A 24,995-nucleotide genomic window follows, 5' to 3' on the forward strand; every position below is an offset into this window, starting at 1 on the left:
GAGATAAAATTAAAACCTGCGCTTCCATTTTCACTTACTTCTCTAAAATTCGATCAATTGAAATATTACCTTGTTTTATTATATGGCTAGCTCCGTGAACGGGCAAGATGAATCAAATCCTGCGCTGTGATTGGCTACCCGAGCGGGCAAGATGGAACTATCTTGCCCGCTCGGGACTACCCGCCGAAAGCCATATAATAAATCCTTTATTGACCAAGCTTGTTCGGTCAACATTGCTGGATATTGGCCTCGTTCTTTTTTTGCGAGCTTGTGGACCTCGACTCCGTCTCGGTCCATAAACACGCGAAAAAAGAACTTGGTCAATATCCACCTATCTTGACCTCACACTTGGTCAATAACCCATACATCTTTGACTTACAGTGAATGTTTACGAACAATAATGAGCAGCATGTTTGCCCGGTGTAATTCTGCTATCAGACTAAAGGTGATAACACCAACACATACAAACTTTCAGGCCATAAAAATGGAAGATGCGTTGAATTCTTGCATTTAACCGCTGCGAATGACGTTACTAGATCGTAGGTGAGCCTGCACAGCAAGCGTCTCCGTATGAAGAGGTTTATTTGCATTCTGGCCGAGTGCAACTTGGAGCAAGAACAGAAAAATAGACAAAGGAGGAGGTACCCCGCCACCCTGCGCTTCAATTTTGTAAATCCGCCTTGACAGTTACAAACCTGTTATCTGTGAAGAGCCTTCCAGTTGTTTCCTGAATGAAACAACGAAGAAGACAGCAAAAAACCACAAGCTCCACACACACTGCAAAATTAAATATACTGATTCAACTGATTATCCAACTAGCAGTGCACTTTGACCAGCTACACTATAGCTCTAGCACTTACTTTGCTTAGTAAATAGTTTGCTAAATAAACTCTACTCAAATGGACAGGATATTAATTTTGTATCCAGCAATATAAAAATTGGGTGCGTAAAATCAAACAACATTAGACCGATGGAAAACGTTATTTTAAACGAAATAACAGTCCCTGTTCAGAAAGAGTACTATAAAATTAGAGACTGTAGTTAATGTAAATAAACTTCTATAATTAACAATAACCGTAAGGGCCACTTTAACTATGTTTTTTTACTGCCTTGGCATTGCCGGTACCAAGAGCATTTTCAACACGAACGCTAGATGCCACAATTATTCCAAGAGGAATCTATAGAGATTTAATGCAAATGCAGAATGTTAAACACAATGGCCAAGTCAAGGTCGACTTTTCAAATAATACAGTGGAACAGGCGTGTTTAAAACATGAAATGGCGAAATTAACGAAGAAACGGCACTATGGGTAAGAGTCAATGTGAGTGTCTGTAAGGGTTAACCCTTACAATTATTGATTAAAGACAACCACTGTCACGTCAGTGATATTTAGCCTAACATGATATTTAGCCTAACTGTTAGGCAGGCTGACCAGAGCACTATTTAGGCCACGGGTGTCTGTAAGAGCTTGTAAGGATTAACCCTTACAATTACTGAACACTAACCACTGTCGCTGATATTTAGCCTAGCATGGGCGCTATTTAGACTGACCAGAGCACTATTTAGGCTACAGGTGTCTGTAAAATGAGGGTTAACCCTGACAATTACTGATGAAAGATAACCACTGTCGCGTCAGTGATATTTAGCATAACATGAGCATTATTTAGGCTGACCGGAGGCTTACTATTTACGCCACAGGTGTCTGTAAGGGCCGTTAACCCTTTCAATTACTGACAGCTAACCACTGTTTAGACAGTGACATTTAGCCTAACATGAGCACTATTCAGGCTGACCGGAGGCTTACTATTTAGGCTAACCGTAGTGCTATGTCATTTCACCAGTTTGTGGTTTAAAAACGCCCCAGTGGAACCCTCACTTGACAACAACATTCTCGAACATTCTCGAAAAGTTTAACAAGCGTTCAGAGCAGTTTGCAGATCGTTCACACTCATAAAAAGCCATTTCACACAATTAATAACGTTCCAAATAGACATAAGCTCGAAAAATTTTTTCTAGCAAGTGAATTGCAATGAATGACAAAAAACGGAAGCTCGCTTTTATTTTGAAAAAAGCAGTAGCTTCCTTATCTGTCAAGTGGCCCGCGATCAAAGCAAGACCAACAAACGAGAGCGTCCGGAAAAGCACAGAACTGAAAAGTGGCGTTTATTGCGTGTATGGCGTTTATAGCGTTTTTGGCGCTTTTGGTTGTCTTTTTTTAGTTGAAAATCTAGATAAATTGTCAAGTGGCCCGCGATCAACGCGAGACTCACAAGAGCTCCCGGAGAAAACACAGAACTAGAAAGTGGCGTTTATGGCGTTTATGGCTTGTATGGCGTTATTGGCGTTTTCGGCTGTCTTTTCTGGTTGAAAATATATATAAACCGTCAAGTGGCCCGCGATCTACGCCAAACACGCGAGAGCTCTCAGAGAAAACACAGAACTAAAAAGTGGCGTTTATGGGGTTTTGAGCTGTCTTCGCGCGCTTCGACGTAATTTCGTAATAAATTAACAAAGAACGCGCGCGCCAAATTATCATGCTTTATGACGTCATTGTGTTCTGGCTGCCCACTTTATGTAAATGGCTGCCCCTGAAAAAGACGCCCAGCATCTAGACCATTCTTGTGGAATGTATGGAGGTCGAGTGCAGACCGTCGGCCTACTAGGCCGCCTGACTTTTCTTCCTCTGTAAAATGGAAGCAAAACACCTTAAATTATAACTCGACAAACGTCAAGTCAGCCAATTTTTTTAAAATTCTTTCCTACACATAGCATTTATGATTTAGAGCAATTGTCGACGCATTTTCATATATCATTTTAAACGCACAACGGCTGAAATCGGAAAGCAAGTACCAAGAGCATGATGTCCCGTAAATTGTATACAGCATCCGGGCTATCTGTGCTTTCACAGTGCCTCTCATCCCCTTCTCCCCTCTTCCCCACCCACGGCAAGGAGTATAAGTGGGTACAATTTAGTTTTTAACGGACTTGAAGTTGAAAGAGGTGCACAGGGAGAGGCAGTGGGCTAACGGTTGGCTTCGAGGGACCAGTAACCTGTCTCAAATATAATTGAAGTAAATCGAAAGAGGTACAGCTTGTAAGCACTTTCCTGACATACAACAACCGTTTCTATGGGCACTGCTATATCAAATATGAATTACCTACCTCTGAACGCGAGTCTCAATGGGGTTAACCGTCAACCATCAAAGGGCCAAAAATTAACCGTCAACTGTCAAAACGCAATATTTTTACCGTAAACCGTCAAACGAGCAAGCCAATATTAGCAGTCAAATGTCTCTGATATCCTTAATTAAGAATTAATTAAGTTGTGCTGTTTATAAATGATCGTTTTAATATCCCACAAAAATGCATTTATGTGCAAGTACTTTAACTTCTAGTCACGGGTGCAAGTGATTGATACGTTCAACGGTAACAAAGGTGATGTAATTACATAAATGAGACACACAGTTGAAGCTAACAACCTAATTTGTAGTGGACAAATTAAAGAACTAAAATTGTATCCTTTTAGGAAAAAAATTTAAGTCAAATTTGCGCTGTAATTTCGTGTTATAAACGTTATTCCGAAAAAATAACCGTCCACCGTCAAATGACATAAAATATAACCATAAACCGTCAAAACGGCTTGTTGTTAACCATCAAAAAAACCCCATCCCCCACCATTGAGACACTCTTTCACTGGTGAAAATATGGCGTCAGTTTTTCGTCAGTAAAAGACAACCATAAGTCGTCAGCGACAGGTTAGCGCTGATCAGATTACGACACAGCGTACAATCTTGAAATGAAAGTACTTTTTACAATTAAATGGTTTTTAAGATCAAGATTTAGAGACACTCAGGACAACTCTCTTCTGGAAGCCATACTGTATATTTACAACTGTCATGTTCCTAGCGATAACAACTTTTACAACAATTTACAGCAATTCCATGGAAATCAGTTTTGTAACAAAAAAACTGAAGTATTTACACACTTGCGCGATATATAGTCAGCAACATACTGAATATAGTTAGCCACAAGACCTAATCATTGCATTAAAACCTAAAACCATTAAACTAAACCCATTATTGACCGTTTGTGTATGAGAGGGAGGCACGTTCAGAATCACCAATTTGGATCCGCCTAAAAATTCAAATTAGTCAAAGTGGTGTTGATTTTAAAAGCATCAGAGAGGGAACCAGCACCAGAAGCACCAATATCGTTACAACTCAAATCCATATAAGTCAATACCGTTGACACTCAAATCCATATAAGTCAATACCGTATTGACCTTAATAGCATCAGAGAGGGAACCAGTACCAGAATCACCAATATCATTGTTCTCACTCAAATCCAAATTAGTCAATACGGTATTGACTTAAATAGCATCAGAGGGGAAACCAGCACCAGAATCACCAATCTAGTTCTTACTCAAAGCCAAAGTAGTCAATACAATATTGCCTTAAATAGCATTAGAGAGGGAAGCAGCACCAAAAGCACCAGTATTGTTCCCTCTCAAATCCAAATTAGTCAATACGGTATTGACTTTAATAGCATCAGAGAGGGAAGCAGCACCAGAAGCACCAATATTGTTCCAACTCAAATCCAAATTAGTCAATACGGTATTGACTTTAATAGCATGAGAGAGGGAAGCAGCACCAGAAGCACCAATATTGTTCTCACTCAAATCCAAATTAGTCAATACGGTATTGACTTTAATAGCATCAGAGAGGGAAGCAGCACCAGGAGCACCAATAATGTTCTTACTCAAATCCAAATTAGTCAATACGGTATTGACTTTAATAGCATCAGAGAGGGAACCAGCACCAGGAGCACCAATACTGTTCTCACTCAAATCCAAATTAGTCAATACGGTATTGACTTTAATAGCATCAGAGAGGGAACCAGCACCAGGAGCACCAATAATGTTCTTACTCAAATCCAAATTAGTCAATACGGTATTGACTTTAATAGCATCAGAGAGGGAACCAGCACCAGGAGCACCAATAATGTTCTTACTCAAATCCAAATTAGTCAATACGGTATTGACTTTAATAGCATCAGAGAGGGAAGCAGCACCAGAATCACCAATCCTGTTATGACTCAAATTCAAATTAGTCAATACGGTATTGACTTTAATAGCATCAGAGAGGGAAGCAGCACCAGAAGCACCAATATTGTTCCTACTCAAAGCCAAATTAGTCAATACGGTATTGACTTTAATAGCATAAGAGAGGGAAGCAGCACCAGAAGCACCAATATTGTTCTCACTCAAATCCAAATTAGTCAATACGGTATTGACTTTAATAGCATCAGAGAGGGAACCAGCACCAGAATCACCTATCTCGTTACTGCGCAACTCCAAATTAGTCAATACGGTATTGACTTTAATAGCATCAGAGAGGGAAGCAACACCAGAAGCACCAATATTGTTGTCACTCAAATCCAAATTAGTCAATACGGTATTGACTTTAATAGCATCAGAGAGGGAAGCAGCACCAGAAGAACCAATATTGTTCTCACTCAAATCCAAATTAGTCAATACGGTATTGACTTTAATAGCATCAGAGAGGGAAGCAGCACCAGAAGCACCAATATTGTTCCAACTCAAATCCAAATTAGTCAATACAGTATTGACTTTAATAGCATCAGAGAAGGAAGCAGCACCAGAAGAACCAATATTGTTCTCACTCAAATCCAAATTAGTCAATACGGTATTGACTTTAATAGCATCAGAGAGGGACGCAGCATCAGAATAGTCTATATGGCATGTACTTATACCCACACGAGTCAAAGAGGTATTTACAGTAAGAGCCTGACAGAAATACTCAAAGTTCAACGATCCATCAAATACTGTTTTACAATGGACCTCTAAAGCCGTAATGTCGAGGTGGGAACCAAAAGTATGCAACAACTGCGATTCAAGGTTTTTCTTATGGGTTGCGCACTCCTCTACACAGTCAAACGCGAATTTCAGATTCCTGCTTATTTGACTTTCGCCGTTTATGTGTGCGGCGATGCTTTTTACAAGACACACTGCGTATTCTTCGCATCGTGAGACAACAATTCCACTCATGAACAAAAACACTTGGTTCAGTTCATCTAAATATCTCTCATCAGTCACTACTGTGTCACAGTCAACTTCTCCGCTGAGAATCTTCGAAGCGAGATAGAAACCACTAAAGAATTCTTGAAAGCTCTTGTGCGTAAATCCGTAACGCACACAACGTCTTCTTCGACTACCTAGACTGACTTGGACTGATAAAAATCCAAACTTAGTTAAAAGACTTAAAACAGTCGAAGTGCAATCAAATCTGCTTTCTTCAATATATAGCTGTCCTTCACACAGAGATTTGAACGCCATATGCCCCAGATGTATCAGCTCTTTCTCGTAAACTTTAATCAGGTCGTCGTTGGTACTCGGCAATTGGTTCTTCTCTTCATATCTTCTCAAAACACAGAGTACAATTTCAATGTACAATTGAGTCCTGCCCGTCGGAAAAGAACCCTCGAAATCCTCGCAAAGAAGACAAAGTAAAGTGGTGTTTAAAGGATTTGCCATCATTTCACGTAAGTCTCTAGATCCTGACCAAGGTGAAAGTTGTTCTAGGAGTTTGTAAGCCAAAGGTCTGTTGTTTTTAAAATACTTGAAGATGAAACTTTCTGCATCTTCCGTAGTGAATCCCACAATTTCCCACAAGGTATCACAGAATCGCCTAACTTTCATTCCAACTTCATGTCTAGATGTAAAAACGATGCGACATTTAGAGAATTCTCTACCTTCAGCAAGTTTTAAGTACATGGCCAGTTTACTAGGATCATCCACTTCATCTAAACCATCAAGTACTAACAAAACTTTGGACTGATTTTCACGGATGAATTTGAAAAAGTTTTCTTTGGATTCCTCGTTAATATCTTCGGGGAGAATTTGTTCTTCGATAGCCTCCCAGATGTTAGTCTCCATATCACGGCATCTAAGCAGTAGCAGCAATTGGATTTCTGGAAAAGACGCGTCCCATTCTTCCCGTCTATTTGCCCAGTCATACGCCAGCTTTTGACAGTAAGTTGTCTTTCCCATACCAGGATCTCCTTCAATCAAGACAGTCCGTGGCTTCTTACTTCCTTCATCCGTCTTGAAGATAGCTGTCATGTTGGTGATTTCTTCAGCCAGTGTTCCTCTTGTTTTTTCTTTGTTCAAAAGCCTGAGCCTGGTGAAAATCTCATCCAGATGAAAGCTGAAATCTTTACACCATGGTACTGGCAGCACATTTCCTTCACGGGTTTTGTAGAGCTGGCGGATCCTTTCTATCTCATGCGCTGGATAAGACATGCCTAGAAAAGGAGAAAACGACAATAAATTAGATTAGAAAATACGCTTTTTATTTTAACCAAGCTTGGAAATATAAATTACTTCGGTTTAATATGAGAGGCAAGAATTACAATTTGCAATTATGTTTACCATGCATAAGATATCAGGAATATTTATGATGTCGAGTTGCTTGAACCCTTTTTTGGCACTTGATGAATAAAAGTTTTCGAATTTTACAGGATCATTGTCTTATCGGAATGTTCAGGCACTGCGTTTTAACAGCGTGAAAGACCGCGTTCGCTTTCAGCATCACTTAAAAGCTACAGTATGACATAAGCGTAACAAACTTTCCTGTTACAATGTAAATTTAAAAGGTATATATTTGAAATTTTCAAAGTCGAGGGAGCCAGAGTAAAAAAGTCCGAATATGCCGTTATTAATACTAAGTCAAAAGAGAATACTATTCTCTTTTTTCAAAACAGTTGCAAATAACTTGGTACTGATCAAATTGTGTTTAGTCTTGGAAAAATGTAAGTTAAACTAAGGTAAAACATTTTAAGCCTTTGACTTCGGTGATTTATTTTACCTCAAAACGGAAATTGGACGCTACACATAGCTTTATGTAACTGTCCTCCTCAGGGGGATGGAATTGGGCGCTGTTATCTCGAATAATTGAAGCTCAACACACAAAAAATCTCTCCTGAACGAGGCAATTATTTCAATGTTTTTCGGGACGTGCCCACATAGAGAAACTTGTTAAAGTTTTCTTTGAGTTTTGCATGTTCTTTTTGGCTAATTCTCTTTAGCCGTTTTGCTGATATGTACCTTTTTTCTGCTCGTTGGAAAAGTTTCCGTCCTCACAGCTGGGAAAGTGATTATTTTACGGAATGGCGCCCATGATTAGAAAGGCCCCGTTTGTCTCCACTTTTCAGGGGATAAATTTTAAGGTTGACTGCCTGTATTTCATTGTCTTCTTGAAGTTGGTTGCATTTTCAAATGTTCAATAAAAAGGCATTTATGGAATAACACGAAGTCACTGTATCAGCAGATCCGAATACTGACAAGAGTCGCTTCTGACATGATTATTCCATGTCTAACTATTGGTACAACTCAGAACTCACCCTTATCTCTAGAAGATTCCGTTGCACTATGCAGCTCATTCATTTTGTCCTTGATGTCGTCCTCGTTCTTTTTCCACTGCATCAGGAGCTCCTTGTAATGTTCCTCGGTGATAGGGTCCGTTTTCTGATGCATGATTTTGTCCATAGCGTCACCATAACCAGCTCCTCCTAATCTCACCAGCGTTTTCCGGATGTTCTCGCAGTAGTTAACAAATACTGAATCACTAACACGGGATTTGCCTGCTTGGTCAAGCAAGGTATTCATAAAATACCTCATACGGGCTATGTCAGCCTCGCGACTGGTGTCTACTGCATGAGGAGGTGCGTCCCAGCCAGCAGTTGGCGGAGTCAACTCACAAACTGTCCTCAACAAAACCATAAGAAGTGTGAGGTCGAAGTGTTCGGATGACACCGAGGAAGGACGATCAGGATACAGTTGACCCCATTGCTTTGAAGTGAGGATTCTTTGCTTTCGAAGTGACCGCAGTGTCTCATGATTTTGATAGTCTTTCAAATGTTTCTGAAGATTTTGTGGTGGAATGATTCTGTCAAATGTTTCTCTCAGGACTCCTGAACCCACAGTGACCAGAATCTGACACAACTGAGCATAATTGGATTCCTCTTTCGTGGGGGTTAATTTGGAAGTGGTGCCTACAACAGTTCACATAAAAACACTTTATCAGTCACCTCTTACAATCTGCTTCCCTAGGATGTTGTTTTATGTTTTGTTATCATGGTCCTAAAAGCCAGGCAATTCTGAATTTCGGGGTCAACAGCACAATCAAACCTGCACATAACGGCCTTGTATTAAGCGACCACCCACTATAAAGCGGCCAGTTTTCAAATTCCCGATTGTTTGCTCATACAAACGCTGTATTTGTTACCTGTATTAGGCGGCCACCTCTATTAAGCGGCCGCGGCCACCCTGTAGTAGTCCTATGTCTGTCTTTCTTTGTTATTTGTACCTGTATTAAGGTGGCTGAACACAGTTTTTGATACCTGTGTTTCATTCACCTTTTTCGCTAAAACCCTTGATCCCTCGGTCGCCAAAATTGGCAGCAAGCAAGTTAACAACACAAACTTTGGTTTTTTGATAGTTTAGTTGACGTATGTGCCGTTGCCATGGCAACATGAATAAATATAAACGGGCCTTTTAAAATCGCTTTTGTCGATTTTGTAGAAAATCTAGTCCTTAGATTTTCTTTATAATTTGCATACAGCAAGCTTGTAACGATACTCAAAAGTTAACACCATTTTGATAATAATTCAACAGAGAGATCTTTAATTATCGCTTGTTGAAGGTTCACTGGAATATCCAGAATTTCCTTTGTTAAAGTTCATTTTTTTTCAATACTCCAGTTACTTATTTCCTAAAGTATTTTTCTGCCAAATTTCGTGAAATTCTAATGCGTGGTTCTCGAGAAAAAGGCGTATTTCCGAGAAAGCAATTTTTCATTAAATCGCAATTTATTGACTTACTACGCATGCGCTGCATTTATCTGGGTTCTTTCGGTAACAACGAAAAAGCTGGGAATTGCTGGGTTCTTTGCATCGTTACCTTTTGTAACATGTCTTTGCAATAAAAGATTAAAACGATCAATATACTGCGTTCAATTATAGAGAAAAATAGCACAGATAATGCGGGCACTGGGCAAATAAAGTGATCACTCTATTGACAGCATGTTTGTTTTTCGCAATCCTTGTGCGCGCGCTGAATCGCATCAGCAAAAGCGCGTGCGAAAACTGTGTTCGGCCACCTTAAGCAACTCCCTTGAATGGAAACTAAACCACGTCATTTCATGCGGTATTTTATTACGTTAAAAATGCGACCATTATCACTATAAAGAAATAACATTTATAAATTAACCTAGTGTAAGCTGATAATCGGCCGTTTAGTATCGTTAACGCTTTCCAGGTGTCCGCATTGTGCTGAAGAACAGTACCATATCATTAGACCACGCCCAGTGAGTATTTTTAGTGATCCTGTATTAAGCGGCCAGTTCCTCAAGTCCCGAGGGTGGCCGTTATATACAGGTTCGACTGTAATAGACCTTTTTCGCTTGGGCGGTTTGTTGTCCCATTACAGACCACGTGATATTCTCTAGAGAATTGTTCTTTTATTCATCTAGACATTATTTATTCATATACGCGCAACTATTTGAAAATTTGAAAGGAAGAATTCTCAATGAGTATCATCACATGGTCTGAAATGGGGCAACAAACCGCCCAGTCGAAAAAGGTCTATTGAGAGTCATTCGTTAATTACATTAAAACCAAGAGCACATGCTTTTTACGTTGGTTTTACTCGCTTATCAAATCCTTCCAACTTACCTTGTCTGGGTCGAAGGCTGACATAGTGTTTCTCATGGATATGTCCCAAAACAAGCGGGCTGGTGTTGTCAACAGGACGATCTGGATTTATGAGTATATCACAGTCAAGACTGCTGATTACACGAATAGGAGTTTTGTAGCAGTTCGCTGCGGCACGGAGAACCAAATGATCGCCCCATGTGCCATCCTTTTCCATGCTTCTCAAGTAATCAGCCCAAGATGGGTATCCGTGGACAAAGTTGAACAGATCTGTTCCATCGGTCTTTGAGAGAGAAAAAAACTTTTAAGTTAATTGAATAAGCTTAAAGTAGCTGACACAATATGTCCATCGTCCTGGACATAATTAATACAAGGAAATGGTTAGGAAACCTGGTAATGTTCTTTGTTGTATGTTTTTGTTAACTTTGCTCTCTTGCATGTTGACCTTGCATAAAACCTGGTAAAATACAAAAGGTGGATATATGTGTACTCGTACAAATAACAGAAAAGAAGCATTGTGATTATGTAATTCATGCATGATCTATGAGCATAAAACAAACGATGTGCAGGGTCACGGACCTTCCAACATAAATCTTAACCTGATTGTTTGCTTTTTTGATGTTTATCAGCCTTCCTAACCATTTCCTTTTATTAACTGTCCTTGCCTATACCAAAATAAACGTTATTAACAATAATTCACCTTTTTACACTGAGTGATTAGTCAAAGCCTAACTCGGTTATTGATAGATTTTATGAAATAAAGTTGATAGATAGTTTTCTTAACAAGGTAACATCCCTCGATTGAGCCAGGGACACAAAGTTTCTATTAATACCAAAGCATCTACTGGTTATTCGGCCCACGTACTTGAGGAAAGACTATGGATCTTAAATTTCATCATCAGTTACTTGAAGAGATTTCAGAGCCGTGTTTTCCCACTCTTGTACAAAGCACACCTTCATTCACATCAGAAGCCACCGGTGGACCATTGACTTACCAGTTTGGGGGAGTTCCTGAGGCATTCCACTAACTTTTTCCGCAGTTCTGTTTCCGAAATTTGGATTCCTTTCACGCTTTGAAGTTGCTCTGACAGCGCGTAGAACATACAATTTCCTGATCCTGGGTTGTCACAAATGCTGAATCCCTTGTCTAAAGCAATCTTTTCTAGATCTTCTGACAGGCCAATTTTCTTGTGGAACTTATTTGGATCGCACTGCATTTGTTGCAGATCATGAATAATGTTCATAGCTGGAAGCAAACAAAATTCCTTCAGTTATAACTAATTTTAATTGGGTAGCTAAGCAATCGATCATGCATTTCTCTAGTTTACATAATTTTTATTTCTACACCCATGCTCAAAAATCAAACTTAAAATAAGAATCAGAAATTATACGAAACTGCAGCAAAATTTAGATGACCACATGACTGTTCAAGCTTAAAGCCATAATTGATGGGATATTGATGTACTCTTCACCTTTTCCTTTTCTGACCAGAGCTTTTAATTTTTCACAAATGTATCATGAGGGTAGGGCACAAATGTACTAAAAGTTACAATTGTAATAATTGTACGAGGACCACAAACGTAATCAGGTAATAAGAGACAGGCACAAAATTATTGCACTGGTGACATGAACGGTCTTTGCAGGAACAAATAAATAACAAAGTTTGAAAACTTAGCGATACATGTATTCCTTCTTTTACTCACGAATTGTTCTTAGCTTATTTTCATCATTTAACGACTATCAGGAAGTAAGATTGATATAAGGGGCTAACTTAATCAGAATATGAATTTGATTTTTAAGTGTTCAGAGTCGCAGGTACCTGTCTGTTCTCCACTCATCGTCTGAGTACCCTGAGTAGTAGATGAAACAGATAATCCTTCTTCTCCCTGAGCTGACTTCGAATTGTTCTCACAATCTACAGAACATGAGAAAATATGCACATTCTTGGTCATCCCAAATTGTTTATTCATGTAGAACAGAAAGTATCCATAAATTCAAGGAGAATTTGTACTACCTGGTGTAAACGTTTCTGTTATTTCTTCAGTCAGGATAAGGTTTACCTACTCCACCCCTCAAACTGTACTCGATACGTTACGGGAGAAAGTAGCTTAAGAATGAAAAATATGGTTTAACACGCACCTATTTTTTTAAAACAAAAACGCTGGTAAAATTTGCAAGATTTCACTAAAAAAAACCCTCACTTTTAAACTAGGAAATCAACAAAACTTTGTCGAGACCTATTGATTAGATATAAATACGAAGATACAAAGGTCTGCTGCAAAGTTACCACCAAAATACATACCCTGATTAACGATGTTAACCATCTTCTCAACAAGGTCTTTACTTTGTTTGGCCCAGCTGTATTTCATCTTATAGGAAGAACGTAACAGTTCAGCCTCCTGAAGTCTTGTCTCTCTATCTTTTTTCCAAACTTCCTTGATGCCTTCAGCCCATACCAGAGGATCCTCCGAATCAATCACACACGTTGAACCAAACGGTACTTTACCTAGGGCTTCTCCAAATCCTGAGTTCTTGCTGACAAGTACAGGGAGACCAGCTGATAATGCCTCTAGGCCAGTCAAGCCAAAGCCCTCTGTTCTGGAAGGCATCAGTACAAGATCTACTTCGCAGAACAATCGTTTCAAATCCTCTCTGCTTTGCAGGAAGCTTCTCACTGTCAGGCGGTGAGCAGGAAGACCACACTCAAGCAGACGCTTTGCTATGTCCTCGTGCTTTCCTTCAGGTGCACCAACGAAAACAAGATGAGCATCATTCAACTCAGCGACGGCTTTGCCAGCAACATCAAAACCTTTTAACTGAAAATCTTCAGCATCTCCGCGGCCAAACACTAAAATGCCGCATCGTTCTCTCTCTTCAGCAGCATGTTCAACATTCACAAATTCATCAAAGACACCAGGGGTAATGTTTAAAATGGTTTCATCTTTCTTACACCAGCGAAGATATCTGCGAAAGGCCTCGCACAACTTCGGCCCAACTCCTACAACGAAGTCAGCCTTTTCGCAAAGTTCCACTTCTACTTTGTGCTTCTTCTCGCCCGTGGAAATCGGATTTTGGTAGGACTTAAACATCCCTAGTTCCTCTGGGTCTGTGTGGACAACTTGAATCCACTTACATTTGTGAGACTCCCTTATTATTTGTGCTTGGTGACCAAGCTTCACGCCATGGCCAACGATGACATCAATTTGCAAATGATCTGGCGGAAAGCTAAGCCATTCTAGTTCCTCAAAACCAGGCCGTCGTGTTGCCTCGACAATTCCAATGTGGTGTCCAAGGGCCGCTCTCTTGTCTTCTTCGCTGCATTGTGGAACAAAGAAAGAGATTTGCACCTCAGGACATTTAGCCAACTCTATGGCTAATTCGCTGTTTATGGTGGAGAGTCCACCTTTAGTTGATCTCCATTCTGATGCTAGTATTGTTACATGTAATTTGCCAGAGGATGGACGTAGCTTGCCATGCTCTCGAGATTTCTGTGAAGGTGAAGTCATTGCCACATGCCGGGAGATCAGACTCCTGCGAGAAAAAAAAGAAGCAGACTTGTAAAAGCCATACAAGTGTCTACATTGTTAAAAACATTGCCCATTTTAGCCTTTGCATCTGATTGCTTCAGCCATATGGCGTTAAGCTTCCTTTGTTTGTCAAAGGAGGAGTGAAAATTGATCGACAGCAGGAGCCATAATCGGGGACGGAGACCTAAGCGCGCGCTACTTCTAGTATTGGGGCTGTCCCTATGATATGGGACCATTTCTCTATTTTTAGAACAAATTGCGCCATCCCGTGCGGCACACGCGCGTACATGATGCGAGGATTTTTGCGGATGTAGCGCGGGGAAATGGCGTCCAATATTCCCGAAATGTTTGATGCTTTTGGCTCACAACTCAAAACTTTCATGTCTGTTGGAATTTTGCTTCAGTGTTTTCGTCGTAAGCTGCTACAGTTTGAGTGAAGGAAGACAGTGTCAAATTTGGTTACGTGCCGCTTTACATCACTGACCAAGTTGTGTTCCGCAGCTTCTTTTACAAGGGCTCCACATTACTCCACTCTAAGTTTCACATATGTTGAAGATTAACAGCTTCTCTAAAACACAGCAAAAAACTAGTTGGATATATTTGGATATATCAGCGTTTCAGGACTTCAAAGTTTCCCTCCTCTTGCCACACGCTTTCGAGGATTTCACCAGAGTCTATCTCGACCGAACAGTAAACAAAAAATAATTGCAAGTTTGAAATTCGCCTGAATCGTAAGCAACGCTTGATGTTTTATCAAGGCCCAATAAGTGACAATAAAGTTTATGTCTGTAGATACTGCTCAGTTTTGTTTGTGTAAAAATCCAATAAATTGACTGTTGTCGATAAATAAGAGCGCCCGCCGATGCGTGGTTTGTACAGTCAGTAAAACATGACAAATTGGACTTTCGAGTGAAAACGTACATCGAACTCATGTATCTCTAGTTTTTAAATAAGTTTAAGGTTGATAAATGTTTGAGAACATATTAAAAGCTTAGCTGAAAATATGTGAATACAGCAGAAATAATCAGCAAAGTTGCGATGACGATTTCTTTAATCAACTCGAATAACGATTTCGATTTTGTTGGTTGAGTTATCAAAACTTCTTGTCTATTTTATTTTCGTAGTGTAAAATTTCACTATGTTAGAGACACACTCATGATGTTAGTAGCCTTTTGGCGTTGGTGAAAATTGTTGCATCTCGGCACAAAAGACAGCGAAAGAAATCTTTGTCAAGATTTGTTGACGTTAATTGAAAACACCGACTCGGACTTGAAAGTGCACGCGCTGCACTATGCAAATGAGCTACTTGTACGCGTCAGACTTTCCTTTCAAAAACTTTTGCAAACTCTCCAAACAAACAGAAACAATAAGAAACTATCAAAAATAGGGTTTGGTTACGATTAAGCAATGTTTGGGAAACTCACAAATTAACTCGATACCAGACTAAAGAGTTTTCTGACATAACTTTTCTTCATAAAACAAGCACAAAAGCTTACGCGTACAACTAGCGCGAGCATTCATTCACAGCGCGAAACCGAAGTCATGTTTCCGACCCTGAAAAACTCACCTTTTCCATTAGCTCAGAGCATAAAACTACATATAAGAGCCTGGTTCTTATTCCCTGCCTTAGTCCCTGTCATCGCTTTGAAAAATCTGCAAGAGAATCTCGCAACTCTCACCATTTGATCACGCAACGTGACAACATCCACGCGAGAGCCCCCGACATGTGCGTGGATCCGCACGGATATATGAGGTCGGGATGGCGCAACTTGTTCTAAAAATAGAAAATTGTCCCATATCATAGTTGCGCGCGGATCCCAAGACTTACGGTCTCCGTCCCCGATTGCGGCTCCTGTCGACAGCTGTTCAGATTATGCTGCAGCCTTCAAGTCATAAAACAGGCGAAACAATTTCAAAAAAGAGAACAAAACGAACTCTGACATGAGACGGATCAAGAATGAATGGGAGGAAATCTTGGAAGTGTCCAATCAGCGTGGGTTGCGGGTCGCGGGTAAAAAGCGCGAGTCGCGGGTTAGCAGTGCGGGCGCGGGTCTACAGCGTGGGTCGCGAGTAAACAGCGTGGGTCACGCAAAAAGTAATCATAAGCAAAAGCCTTAAATAAACGTTTTGATAGGCCAATGAAAGATGATCTTTAGTAGACCTATCTTCAATACCATTAATAATCACCTGTTCCTTTGACTGACTCTCGTGACCCATGCTATGTTTATAAATTAAATGACCGGCGTGGTAATCCTGATAAACCGTCATTTGCTTTTAAGACCAGTAAGTTTAAAAGCAAAATTCGCACTTAGCATGGACAGAACTGAAGACCAGATCTTGAGTCAAGAATTTTGTTTTTTCGACGGGAAGGTAAACAGGTGCAAAGGTTTGGTTTCACTGACTGCTAGCGTCAATCATTCTCTAATCAGAAGACTTGTACCTCTCGCTACAATGGAATGTAAAAGTGAAGACTGTTGCTCAGTCGAGCTTTTTTAGAACAACTTTTACGAAGTTCTATGGAAAGAAAGTCGAAATAAGAAATATTTCTTAACTTTAATCTTCGTGGCTGGGTTACCGACATGGCGGGGCCAAATATGGAGGGTTTACGACGGTCATTTGATCCTCATGCCCCGGAAAGAGTCAAGACTTGCGAATGTTATTTTCTAAGATTACCGGAACCGACAGGCTCGAAAGTTAAGAAAAGAAGACAGAAGACGTTTTAAAGAACTGTGCAATCGTCAACAACGCCAAGGAAGACTTAGAGAATTTCAATGAAGTGGACAACGATCGAAAATATTTACACAGGTGGGTCAAATCGTATCGTTATTAAGTACTCCGAAAATGACTCAAGCGGAAACCATTCACGCCAACTGGGTGAAAAGAGACCGTATGAACATGTCCCTTCTCTATGCAGCTCATGCTGATGCCCGAGACAAAGTGCAGCTGGAAGTAGAATATTAGGCATTTTAAAATGGCCACAGTAAGGGAGGCGATGGTCCCTCCCTGGCAAAGACAAGACGAAGCGAAAAGAAGTCAACTAAAAAGGGCGAAAGGCCTCGGATAGAAGATCTAAGGGACAAGGATAGGGCCGGTGACTTAAACCCGATGGCTAGTCCTAACCCGTACGATCGGCACAACGCAAGTGTCGAGTCTAGGAGGTCTGACGAGGCAAGAGGTGGTCGTTACATGTCGATACGAAGGAGACTATTTTTACAAAGACTTCAAAAGGCAAAGCAAGAGAACGAGACAATCAAAGCTAATTCAAGTTCTTCGCAGTCGTCTCTCGAAGGGACCTTTATTGTAGTTAATTCTAAGGGTGAAAGTTCAGGTTACAAAGTTCAAATTGGAAATAATCCCTCGCGCGAATGTGACCATTTTTCAAAAACTTCGGGCAAAGAACTATGTAAACATATCATGTGGACAATGCTAAATATTACAGAGTGCCGGAGAACAGTTATCTTCTACAGCAGTTCTCCTTGACCGACAGCGAAGTTTTGTTAGTGTTGGATAACACACCAATGGTTATCCTAGAGCAGCTCCTTTATAGAAAAATACAACCCCGCCCAGATCCAGGAAAACAATAGTAGAAGATCTCTTGAGAAATGACGTGCGCAAGAAACCAGCATGCACAGATTTGGACTTAAGGAAAAAAAAAAGAAAAGAAAAGAGGAACTGTACCAATATGTCGAGTCTGTAGAAATTTGCAAAATGAGGGAGAGTTAACAGTTACTGTTAAAGGGTTGTACGTCCCGTACGGTCAATATTTTGTAACGGAAACTATGTTTTATTTTTGCCCGAGCATGACTTGTGTCAACCGCATACCCTCTTGGACTAATTTGCAACCCGCCGCGGTAGTATTGTGGCTGACAAATTGTCAGAAAGTGAATCCACGATTAATACGTTAAAAGAGGATGGCTTACCAATAGAGTAGCCTCTTAACTGAAAACTTGATTGGAATTTACCAAGTTAGCTTTATTAGTTCTGTTTTTAAAACGTTAATCGGGCAAACACCAACCCCGGAAACGAATCCACGACATTTCCATTTCGTTGGGTTAGCTTGTTTTCAAAGAAGCTTTCTTAAAAGGTTCCTTAATTTTCTTTCAACGTTAACGTTAAACACGACGCGTGTATTTCATAACTGAAAGGAAGGTCCTCTAAACCAAGGCAATTAGTGCTAGATTTCCGGGCTAATTATTTTGCACATCATTGGGTAATTTAGTAATAAATACTTTGATGCATTGCCACTCACTTTAGTCTGATGAATAGTTCAGCCGATGGGACATCCTGGGAACGCTTGACCTTAGTAACAGTGTTTTTTGGTTTGCGAGAGAGCGTAAAGGGCTTTGGAAAGACAACACGTCTACGTACGCTAGGGAACGCTTAATTTTAACCGCTTTTACACCAGAGGGCGAGTTACAAGCATGACCCGCAAACTGTCCTATTAGTGCTCAAACGGGGCTAATGATAACCAATCACGTACGAGAATTTTGTTATAGTTTTCATTACACGGGAAATATCGAGAAAATCCAGTTTACGGATACGGCTTTCTTTCAAATACGAGTTGAACCAGCAAGGCGATGTCTTACTCAAAACATTCATTTCTAGTTTCTCAATATTATAAAAGCGTAGGAAGGCCGTGTTCAAGTAAAGATTAACTACCATTTGCTCGGACATAAAGTACACACACAAAGTGAATTTTACTACGACACTGTATTTAACTCACGACATCTTACTGCCTGGGACACTGTCTTAGTTAACCCGCACCAATTTACCCGCGACCCGAGCTGTTCACCCGCGACCCACGCTGATTAGACACTCCCCGAAATCTTACATAGAACAATATGAAATCAAGCGTAAGTTGTACAGTTATTATAAGTTTCGTGAAAGCATATCATAGTCAGGGCCCCTGCTCATACCAGCCTAGCACTCGAAGGGCTGCCCTGTTTAAACAAAGCTGACTTTACGCTATCTCTTCTGTTGAAGAAATCGTATACTGACTTTCTATGTATTTGTCGATCAAGTTTAGTCTGTCCCACGCGCCGAGTTAATATTTCGCTAAGCTTGCGATCTCGACGAACTCAAGACAAAATAGAGGGTCTGAGGACAGACTAGGTCAGTTACATAAAATATTCAATGCTTTTACAGCTTTGATCAAGTCAAACTTTATATTTAAAACATTTTTTTTTATTATAACATTTCTGCTCTTTGGTTTGAGTCTAGTCGGATGCGACAAAAGCAAAAACATATTTATATAAAAACAATACACGTTTTAAAACGCTCGGCAAATACCCAGTTCAGGGAGAATTGATTAGATCTGTAGTTGTTAGCAACTGAGTATCCCAAAAGAAGCGATACTTTTAATTATGAGGTAACAACCGTCGAAAAGTAGTGTAAATTGAAATGTTACGAAAACCAACGGGAATGTAAACAACAGATACATCAAGCTGAACCAAAGTGATACGATATTTGTTTTAAAGACCTAGTAAAATTACAAATTCACTTTAGTTCGTGTAAAATAAGTTATTTTTAAGCAGATTTACACCTCTCTTTTCTCAGTATATCAAAATTATTTTTATTTCATTGAGATAGACCAGCCCGCACGTTTTCGCAGCCCGCCATAAGTACATGTTACCAAGGTGGTACAGTCGAACCTCGCTTATCTGGACTCGTTGGGACTAGACGAAATAGCCCGGATAATCGAGGGTCCGGATAAACTGTTTAAATAAAGCAACATTTAATCGTGAAACAACACTTTTACAAATTATTTGGGAAACAATATGGTCTACTGTACATCTTGAACCACTCAACTCTGAGCCAATCAGAACTCATCCGAGTGTTATTCATTAGTTACGACGCGTGCGAGCGCTGCTTTTGCTCTTTAAAAGCAAAACAAACTTGCCTTTGACTGCACTTTTCAATGCTATAGTTTTAAAAAGAATCTTGCTGCGCTTCTTGATCATGACTGATAAATATTCGTGACAAAATTGGGACTAGAGAAAAAGTCCGAATAATCGAGAAATCCGGATAATCGAGGTTCGACTGTAGTATTTGCAACTTTCCGGTAATCTGTTTCATAGACTAAACTCATTCCTTCTTCATTTTGCGCCTTTATTCTCCCTGTGAATGTCGGCTGGTTTGGAAATTGAAATTTAAAGGTTATCTATCACAATTAAGAGCCAATTAAAAACTTATGTATAATGCACATTTTCTGAAAATAAGGGAACCATTGTGACTCACAGAAATAACTTGTGACATGTAATGGCGCGTGCTAAATATCTTACCCTTTATCAACAATGGCCGCATCCCGCGGGGGGGGGGGGGGGGGTGGGGGTACTCCCAGAAAAATCGGGTGGGGGTGTGCGGCCCACTTCCGAAAACCCTTACCCTATTTATGACCAAAATCTGCGATATTCCCTACCCTATTTATGACCTGACCAAAAATTCGAAACTCTATTTATGACCTAACCCTTAAATCAAAACCCTGTTTCGGACCTGCGTTATAATTAGTTCCCTTGTTCAGACCAGTGTTAAATAACCGTAAACATACTTTGTGAATGGTTTTTGTTGATTTTCTTTTCCATAATGATGAAAAAGTGGCTTCTTCTTAAAAACATACACATCAAGGCTTGAGTGCAAAAACCATACCCTATTTATGACCAAAATGGCCAAAATCAGCTAAAATCGATAGCCTATTTACGACCAAAACAGCTGAAAAACCATATTCTTTGGGGCAGCACATACCTATATAGCCCATATAAGGGAGTAAGCCCCCCCCCCGGGGGGGTCGCATCAGGCCAAATCGTGCTGCATTCGTGAAATACCGCAAATGTAAATACGTTATTAGCCTGCAGTACAGGCGGATTAGCGGGCTCTACCGCGATACACGAGCGCGCGCGAAGCGGAGGCTTCGCGTGCTCTCGTGTATCGCACCAGAGCCCGCTTATCCGCCTGTACTGCAGGCTAATACGTTATTTATTTAACGTAACGTTACAGTAGCATTACACTTGGTTTTGTAATTTGATATTGGATGAGAGATGGTCCAAGGAGAAATAATATAAAAAGCCTACGTAGCTTGGCGGTTTAAGCAGTTTTTTAAGTAATTTGAGCGCGAGCGCATAGAGCAGCGAAGCCGCGAGGAACTGATTGCCTGGATTACCCACATTTTTTATTGCCGCCCTCTGTTTCATAATTTGACAACCCGATGACAGGTTTGGTGAATCGTATTAACATAGCCTGCGAACAGGCTCCGGTTGGGTTTAGGGCGAGCTAACTGAGTGTAGTCTAAGGCGAGCGGGATGACCCGAGAGCGGTCCCACTCGCTTCCCTCGCGGATTCACGCTCAGACTCCAACTTGCTTCGCTCGCAGATTCATGCTTCGCTTGCCGAATTTTTTTCCGCCCTCGCTGGGAGGCTGTTCGCAGGCTATATTAACACAGCTAATCAGAGCGAATGATACCGGTTTCGCCCCATGGCGAGTTCGCCCCCGTTATAAAATTTCTATTTCGAGTTCGCCCCCGCTCACGCGTCCAGCCGTCTCTTCTCGGGGAGGAACGCAGATCGGACTCGAGAAAGCGGCGGAAATCGAGCCTACCACCTCTACCGCACCCAACTTTTCGAGTTCGCCCAAAAATTTCGTGCGCGACTTCGTTTAAAACTTTTTAATTAAACGTTTACGTAGTTGCCGAGTTATTAAACGTTTTCGAAGAACCATTTCAGTCTACGTATGTTTGATAAGCTTAGTTGATGATTGTCCGCTTGTTGCAGCCGGTGCATAGCAACCAAGTCAAACAAAGCCCATTGATCGATCGGTTGACCTTGAAATATAAACGACGCGTACTAAGAAAGTCCCAGCCAACTTGGCAGGGAAAAGTCACTGTCATACTGTAGAGTCTATCAAAACAAAACTATCCGATGCGGTGTTTGCTCGATGGCGGTGAAGCGCAAAGCCTAACAACGATACTGGCTCTCGTAGACAACAACATTCTTGTCTGGCGAGCGCGAACAGTGAAAAACGGTAAAAATCATGCTTTTGCCAAAGCCTGTTGGGAAAACGGCCATCACATCTCTCCTATGAGGCAAATTGTTTTCAGCTGTTTTTTGCTCGTGTTTGGCAGTTAACAATTTCGAGAGAGTCGCGACGAATATTGACGCGCCAAAACGCTTTCGACAACGCTTTCTCAGTTATTTTCTGTTTACACGCCAAAGATCTACGTTGTAATCAGTGTTGTTCCTTGGAGCTGTCCCTTAGGAGATTAGCGAAAATTTTGATTGATGTATTAGCCTTCTGATCCAATTGCCATGGCCCGTACGCCAGCGTATTACACTAACAAAAAGTTGCCGGTTATCCCTGCAGACGGTTTCTCAGTTGTATCTCTCCCAGGCTCCTCGCGGCTTCGCCGCTCTTTGGCGCTCGTTACCGCGGCTTCGCGGCTTTCTTTTAGCCCGCTAAAATTGCTTAAAAACCGCTACGCAGGCTATAACATAAATTGTTTGGGGTTATTAGGTCTAAAAAATATCAGATTTCTAGTAGACTACGAGTAGTCCCTCTTTCGCTTAGTACGTCGTGCGTGACGCGAAAGAAATTCGCGAGAAAAAAATGGCCGCGCGAAATCCTGGGGGCTAGGAGCGCGCTAGGACTACCGCCTAAGCCCAAGAGTTTGCCCTTTCACGGCCGAGTGATTTTTCGGTGTAGGATTTCTCATCTTGACGTCCTCTTATTATCGCCTGTTATCAATAGCCCCGGGAGATCTGAATAAAATTACTCTACTCTACTCTTCAAGTAGCCAGGCAAAAACATATGCCGTGAGAAGTATATCTTCGTTCAGTGTTCGTTCAGCGAAACTACCAAAGAAGTTTTAAAAAGAAGACGGCGAAAGAGGCCTCTTGTAACGATTTTCGCTGCGTCTAAAAGTTATTGCGAAAATTTCAACAGAGTTTCAACTGAGAATTTACATTATACATTATACATTATACATAGGAGATCATCCAACTGCGGTGAAATGTTTCCCGTAGCAGCGGAAAATTTCAGGTGAATGTTCGGTTTCAAGTGAGAGTCCGGTTCATTCTTTCAAATGGACGGCAGAAAGGCCAAGCTCAGTGAATTTATATTCGCTGACTTAGACGATGCTGTTGAGCGGCGAAATCACTAACACGCTCGCAGTCGGGTTGGAGGCAGAAAGCTTTGCCAAACAAAACACTGGATAAATTTAAATCTTTCCAAAGCCTGTTGGCAGATTCGTAAGAACATCACGGCTTGCGAAACGCGATTCCAACGCTTCGATTTGCTCTGGTACCGCTTCGATTTGCTCCGGTTCCAAAACATTCCTGGAAGACGTCACAGGTATCTCGAATGTTGACAACACGTTGTCAACGCTCTTAACATAAGCCAATCATATTTTTGCGTTGTGAGAGCAACGCATAATTCAAACTCTCGGGCTTAGGCGGTAGTCCCTCCTTTCGCGCGCTCCTCGCCTCCAGGATTTCGCGCGGCCATTTTTTTTCTCGCGGTTTTCTTTCGCGTCACGCACGACGGACTAAGCGAAAGAGGGACTACTCGTAGTCTACATTTCTAGCTAACCACTTTCACACTTTCCGCCTCCGCTGTGCAATTGCGCAATAGTGTGACAAAAGGGCCTATTGTTTTATTATTTTTTTTAATTGTCTAGCAGACAGATTAGATTAGAAGAGTCACGCTATATCAACAGCTACGGAATAAATAGCCTGCAGTACAGGCGGATTAGAGAGCGAGAACGAGCGCGAAGCGCGAGGCGAGCGCTTCGCGCTCGCTCGTGTATGGCACTTGAGCCCGTTAATCCGCCTGTACTGCAGGCTATGCAATAAATTACCTTCGTGATCGTTTGCTCTGGCATGGGCTTTAAATAAAGCAAAATGAAATTGATCTATTAAGCCTGTTTCACTTTAAATAACTTTTAAGAACTTTGATATAACTTCGTCTTCTCAAGTTTATAGGTCATGGATTTTGTTTCATTTGGAATGTGTTAAACAAAACAAAGTCTGTGTCGGAAATCGTGTGTTTACATAATCAAACCCCTTTTAACGCGTGACCGGAAAGGGACAGGCACGAATCTGTCATCGTTAGTAACTGTAGCCAACCAAAAAAAACATTGTACGATTTCTTTCGTCTTGTGTCCTAAAAATCGAAGAGTGTGTTGTAATCGAACTCGGGACGTTGTGAGAGGCAAAATATATATGTTCAAAATTCTATCGCGGGTGAGTGATTTTTAGCGCGAGCTTTATCGGGAAAACATTGTGTTGGCAGGCGAACATCTAATTCCCAACATCTGATTGTTTATACAAAATATCATTTACATAACATTGCGACTCTCAGCATTTCACCACATTAATTAACTTGTGAAAACCTTAAATCACGTTTTGTCTTGTGATTCGTCTATTAAGGACATAATAATCACACGTTTGAATAAATGTTATTGTAGCAGAATTACTGTAGTACTTTCCACCCTGTACAATGCGCTTCTTGCAGTTGGAAATATCAGACGCATTCCGCCACGCTCAAAACAACTCCTAATCAAAAGTTCTTACAACGATGAAATCGTGTCACTGACATAAGAAATAAATCAGCGGCTGAAGAATGAATCCCAACAAGGTTTCTTTTCCGATGAAACATGCTGATTATAGATTCTACTGATTTCGATGAGTAACAGAGGTATAAGTGATCAATGATCACTCTGAACGGGTAAATAAACAAACTGTACAGG

At 40.8% G+C, this 24,995-nt stretch overlaps 1 pseudogene across 1 annotated transcript in view; it reads right to left on the minus strand.

Annotated features, from left to right (window-relative positions):
- LOC145466184 (uncharacterized) overlaps positions 1–24,995 on the minus strand; it is a 30,242-nt pseudogene that overhangs the window by 1,721 nt on the left and 3,526 nt on the right. The window contains exons 2-8 of the transcript XR_014041836.1: positions 13,035–14,263; positions 12,552–12,647; positions 11,728–11,978; positions 10,754–11,015; positions 8,423–9,073; positions 4,244–7,324; positions 696–777 (exon numbers count right to left, since the gene is read on the minus strand). The product of XR_014041836.1 is annotated as an uncharacterized LOC145466184 (transcript). The remainder of the gene's footprint in view (positions 1–695; positions 778–4,243; positions 7,325–8,422; positions 9,074–10,753; positions 11,016–11,727; positions 11,979–12,551; positions 12,648–13,034; positions 14,264–24,995) is intronic.

Source organism: Orbicella franksi, chromosome 13 (genome assembly GCF_964199315.1).
Source record: "Orbicella franksi chromosome 13, jaOrbFran1.1, whole genome shotgun sequence".
Lineage (NCBI taxonomy): Eukaryota > Metazoa > Cnidaria > Anthozoa > Scleractinia > Merulinidae > Orbicella > Orbicella franksi.